Here is a 6,000-nt window from a genome sequence, read left to right as displayed (position 1 = left end):
GGGACTTACCAGCTGTGCAACTTTGGGCAAGATACTTAACCTCTCTGATCTCAGTTTCCTTGTCAGTAAATTGCATACAGTAGTACCTATTTCATAGGGTTGTTGTGCGGATCAAGTGAAGTAATATTGTAAAGTGCCTGAATAGTGTCTGACACATGGGACGTACCCACTGCATGTTTACTATGCTCTTTAATACTGGCTAATGCCTCTACAGCAGCATTTGAGCATCCACTCTGTGTCGCTCAACAGGTTCCTAGCAGCACAAGAAATAAACTTCCATTCTACGAATGAATGAAAAAGACTTTGAATAAAATCCCAGGCAATGTTTCACAGACTGCAGTTTTGTCCCTGCAAGCTGCTTGGATGAGATTCTAACGCAGCTTCCCAGGGAGGCATTTCTCCAACAGTAGCCTCCATCTCCTAGACAGCATGCTGGAGCCAAAATTGCAGCCTTCAGAATCTTCAGAGCTGTGAGGGACTCTGACCATGGTGGGTTTTACTCACTCTCAAGTAGTTTTCACACTTGGGAAGCATTAGCATCCCGATGCCCAGGCTATCCTCCAAAAAACAATTAAATCAGGATCCCTGAAGTTGGAACCCAGACATCAGCATTTTTTAAAAGCTTCCCAGATGATTCCTATGGTCAGTCCAGGCTGGGCTGAGCTGACCTGCCAAGGTCTAAACAAAATGGAAAGTATTTGTAATTTTTCACAGTGGTAATAAATCACAGGGGACCATTTTTTAAGGATTTTCTTTGTTGTTGTTATTTTTATTTTTATTTTTTTGAGATGGAGTCTACCTTTGTCACCCGGGCTGGAATGCAGTGGGGCCATCTTAGCTTACTGCAACCTCTGACTCCCAAGTTCAAGGGATTCTCCTGCCTCAGCCTCCCAAGTAGCTAGGACTACAGGCGCCCGCCAACATGCCTGGCTAATTTTTTTGTATTTTTAGTAGAGACGGGGTTTCACCATGTTGGCCAGGCTGGTCTTGAACGCCTGACCTCAGGTGATCCACCTGCCCCGGCCTCCCAAAGTGCTGGGATTACAGGCGTGAGCCACTGCGCCCGGCCATGGTGACCAGTGTTACTACTGAAAACCATCAGCAGATGTTAATTTCGTAAACTGACAGGAATGAAGGGCAGAAAAAGCTCAGGTATGAGACCCTCAAGACACCAAAGCCGTAAGGTATTTATTCTCTTGCCTGTGTGAAAGACGCTTGGTTTTGAGGGGTTCTGGGTAGTAGTGCTTGTGTCCTGGTATTTTACAGAGCTTTATGGGAACGGTGCCTTCCATCTACAGACATCCACCTTACTCTCCATAGAATCCCCCCGGAGTCCAAAGAGAAGACCAAGCTGGGTGAGCCTCACATCTCTGAAGTGGCCCTGCTCTCTCAGGTCTTCTGGGGTCTCACTGGGGAGAGCTGATAGACGGAAGGTAAATAACTGGCCTCCAGCGGTGCTGAAGGCTTCCCAACAGGAAGCCAGGCCCGGAATCCTGGAGCAGGGTAGCTGCGGAGAGTCCCAGAGGAGCTGGGGCTGGCTCAGGGGAGGCCACCAGGGAGGGTCAGTAGGGGAATGTCCCTGGGGAAGCTCCTTCCGCTCACCGTGCTTCTGTTTCTTCAAATATAAAATAGGTATAATAGTGCCTCTTTCAAGGTCACTGTGAGTTAGTACAGAATATGAAAAGTGGGTAGTGCTTGGCCCTGAGAAAATCTTCCAAGGGTTAGCTGTACTTACTAATATTACGGAAAGGAGCGATGATGATTTAGACTTTTCTACACCTTGGCTGAAATTTTCCTCAATAACATTCTCATCACCTTTGAGAGGCAGAAAACTCTTTTCCATTGTAGCTTTTGGGTAATGCTTTGAGTGGTCCTTAGAACTCTGATGGTCAAGATTTGTTTTATGTTATCATCATGATTGACATCCACGTGACAGCAATAGCATGTGTTCACTTTTATCTCACTTCTTGGAGAAAGGTCATCTGTCTTGTATCATTCTCATTAAAACCACTCATCTTTCCACACACACAAAAAAGGCTGTGCTGCCCTTTGGGACAGTTGCCAAAGTGGGTGCTTGCTCCCAGCCCCCTGTGGGGATAGGTCAGGCTCAGAAAGGACATATGGACCAGGCTCCCAGGAGACCAATGTGCCAGCCAGCCTCTGACTCATTAAGGTGCCACGGGGATGGGCATCTTTCTGTGAGACAATATTCCTGTCTGGGCTCTGCAGAGCACCACCCCCTTCCTGGTATTCTCAGGAACCCGAATGACTAATCAGAGGCTGTTTGGTGAGCATCGGTTCGAAGCAGAGAAAACTGGATGATCTTGAATGAAATTTTACCCTGGCTGTACAGAGCTTGCTGAACTTTTCCTGCACCCATACCGGGGATTAGAATCCCCATCTACAAGATGTACCTCCTCCTCCTGTGGACGGACCTTGGAGCAGCCTTGGCTTATTGGGAGCCTTTTCCTAGGCAGTCCACCTACTCCTCAGGACCCTGAGTATTTCACATCCTTTTCCAGACACTCACAGGATAATGGCATTGGTTAGAGTATGGGTCTAATTGCACTTGGCTCCCAAAGAAGTCTTCCGGTTGCCTTGGTCATACCTGGCAGGCTTTGACCAAGACTCAAGATCATGAGTCCACTTCATTCCTCACCTCTGGGCCTTCACCAGGTGACTGCACCCTCTCCCGTGACCCTGATCTTGACCTGTATTCCCAATCCCCGTCTTGTCCCTCCACTTCAGATTGGCTCCCAAGCCCTCCAGCTGGACCTCCTTCCTACACATCCAAGCACAGTCTGGACTCCACAGCTACACCTGCTGCCTCCCCAAATGAGGTCCCCTTGGCCAGCAAGCCTGTTCCACCCAAACCCAGAGGCAGCCTCGGGGCTCCCTTCCCTCCCTTTTCTTTCTTTCTTTTTTCCTTTTTTTTTTTTTTTTTTTTTTTTTGAGTTGGAGTTTCGCTCTTGTTGCTCAGGCTGGAGTGCAATGGTGCGATCTCGGCTCATCTCAACCCCCGCCTCCCGGGTTCAAGCACTTCTTCTGCCTCAGCCTCCTGAGTAGCTGGGATTACAGGCAAGCACCACCACACTCTGCTAATTTTGTGTTTTTAGTAGAGACGGGGTTTCTCCATCTTGGTCAGGCTGGTCTTGAACTCTCGACCTCAGGTGATCCGCCTGCTTTGGCCTCCCAAAGTGCTGGGATTATGGGTGTGAGGCACTGTGCCCAGCCTCTCCCCCTTTTCTTTACTTGCCATGCCTGATTAATCCAAGTCTTGTGTCACTTTCCCTCCTCATTTTTTTTTTTTTTACAATACATTTTAACAAAATATTAATTTACTGTAAGGTACAATATCCAATGGCATGCCGTCTTTCTGTGTAAGCTTCATTAGCATAGTGAATGACTGTCGAATGCTTGCTCTTGCACCTGTATTTCTTCAGAATTCAATGCCTGGTTCAGTTTTTCCATACTTCTCATTGCCGGACTGGGACAGAGCAGGCTCACATCTGGAAATCATTGTCGGCAACAACTATTACACATGAAGAGAAGATCTAAGAGAAAGGAAATGAAAACCACCAGAATGTGGATCAAGTACAAGTAGCCAAACTTTGCAATGCATTGTGAAAGGATCCCAAAGTGGTTTAGGGTCAACAAATCGTTAAAGCCTAAATGGTTATCTTTTGGCTTTTTGAGGACGGGAGCCATTTCTAGCTAATTACACAGTTTGTGCTTTGATCTTAAATTTTTTATTTGTTTGTTTGTTTGTTTTTGAGACAGAGTCTCACTCTGTCGCCCAGGCTGGAGTGCAGTGGCGTTATCTCGGCTCACTGCAACCTCTGCCTCCCAGGTTCAAGAGATTCTCTTGCCTCGGTCTCCCGAGTAGCTGGGATTACAGGCACCCACCACCACACCTGGCTAATTTTTGTATTTTTAGTAGAGACAGGGTTTCACCATGTTGGACTAGGCTGGTCTCAAACTCCTGACCTCAGGTGATCTGCGTGCCTTGGCCTCCCAAAGTGCTGGGATTACAGGTGTGAGCCACCGTGTCTGGCTGTTTTTATTTATTTATTTTTCAGAGCAGAAGTGGAAGTTTCTTTAAAAGCTTTAGAACAGTAAGGAAAGAAAAAAAGGAAGGAAAGTACACTTGGAAGAGGGGCAAGCGGGTGACTTGAGAGACCAAGCATGCTTCTTAAATATTTTAAAATCCATCCTTTTTGACACCGCCCTAGCCTAGGCCTCTGTCTTCTGTTGACAGACATTCCTGAGACATTAGCCCCTGCGATGTGAACAGGTACAATGTAGAACAGACTCCCAGTTTCCTTGCTGCAGACCTCTCAGAGCCTTCCGTACACTAAAGCACTTTGTGAACATCCTCTCAGAGCCCTCCATACACTAAAGCACTTTGTGAACATCCTCTCAGAGCCCTCCGTACACTAAAGCACTTTGTGAACATCCTCTCAGAGCCCTCCGTACACTAAAGCACTTTGTGAACATCCTCTCAGAGCCCTCCGTACACTAAAGCACTTTGTGAACATCCAAGTGGGGCTATTACAGATGATGCCACCCAGGCCTCCCACCCAGTTTTTGAGGAGCACTTTACAAAACTCATATTCTACAATCTTTTCTGTCAAAAAACTTCCTTGCTGGTCTGACCGCCTCTAGTTATGCGACAGCCCCCTCATTGCCTGCACACTGGCCACAGTGATCTCCATGTAGAACACATGCTGTCCATACCTTCTTCCATAGGTAGCTCTTCTTCATCTACAGGTAAACTCCAAGCTTCTTGGCCCAGCAGCTGCAACCTTCAAAAGATCAGGCTGCCTCCCTCCCCAGCCTCACTGTCCACTTCTTAGGCCTCACCTATACTTCTCCATAACAACAAACTCCTGCTGATAAAGACACACTCGAGACTAGGTAATTTATAAAGAAAAAGAGGTTTAATGGACTTACAGTTCCACGTGGCTGGGGAGGCCTCACAATCATGGCAGAAGGCAGAAGGTGAAAGGCACTTCTTACATGGTGGCAGACAAGAGAGAATGAGCCAAGCGAAAAGGGGGTTCCCCTTATAAAACTATCTGATCTCGTGAGAGGTATTCACTACCACGAGAACAGTATGGGGTAAACCCCCATGATTCAGTTATCTCCCACAGGATCCCTCCCACAACATGTGAGAATTACGGGAGCTGCAATTCAAGATGAGATTTGGGTGGGGACACAGCCAAACCATATCTCCTGGCTTTTTGTTTTTGTTTCCTTTAATTATCCCAGGTCTTTGCTGTGTTGCCTTCCTAAAATGCTCTTACCAGTTAACTCTTCCTGAATAATCTCTCTCAAACATCACCTTCTCCAGAAAGCCTTTCCCTCCCCGCTCCTCCTTTGTGCCTGCTGGGTCAATGTCCCTCCTGTGTGCTGTTGTGGCTGACTGGACGTCACCGTGCCCCGTCCCCAAGGTGCTGGTATTTAGCAGTTTTTGAGTATTGTCTGCCTCCTCTTACTAGGCAGTGAGGCAGACAATACTCTGGCAGCTGGCCCCACTTGCTGTTTCATTTTTTTTTTTTTTTTTTTGAGACAGATTCTCACTCTGTCGCTCAGGCCGAAGTGCAATGGCACAATCTCAGCTCATGCAACCTCCACCTCCTGGGTTCAAGTGATTTTCCTGTCTCAGCCTCCCTGACAGCTGGGCTTACAGATGTGTACTACCACGCTTGGCTAATTTTTGTATTTTTAGTAGAGACAGGGTTTCACCATGTTGGCCAGGCTGGTCTCGAACTCCTGACCTCAAGTGATCCCCATGCCTTGGCCTCCCAAAGTGCTGGGATTACAGGCATGAGCCACCACACCCGGCCCTATCTGTACTTTTTCCATCTTCATCTTTCAATTCCCACATTGAATGTGGTGCCTGCACAGAGGCCCTGGAAGGGATGTGTGCTTCTCAGCAGCACATTCCCAGGTGCCCTGGGGTGGGGGTCACTTCTGCCATGGCTCGATTCCCAGCAG

The 6,000-nt window shown here is 47.6% G+C and overlaps 1 protein-coding gene across 1 annotated transcript in view; it reads left to right on the top strand.

The window, feature by feature from the left end:
- Positions 1-1,073: 1,073 nt before the first annotated feature.
- SNX31 (sorting nexin 31) overlaps positions 1,074-6,000 on the top strand; it is an 84,681-nt gene continuing 79,754 nt past the window's right edge. The window contains exon 1 of the mRNA XM_073018255.1: positions 1,074-1,433. The gene's annotated coding sequence lies outside the window, so the exon portion shown is untranslated. The remainder of the gene's footprint in view (positions 1,434-6,000) is intronic.

Source organism: Chlorocebus sabaeus, chromosome 8 (assembly GCF_047675955.1).
Source record: "Chlorocebus sabaeus isolate Y175 chromosome 8, mChlSab1.0.hap1, whole genome shotgun sequence".
NCBI classification, from domain to species: Eukaryota; Metazoa; Chordata; class Mammalia; order Primates; family Cercopithecidae; genus Chlorocebus; species Chlorocebus sabaeus.
Note: the sequence above shows the minus strand (reverse complement) of the source record. Positions and strands in the feature narration are given on the sequence as shown.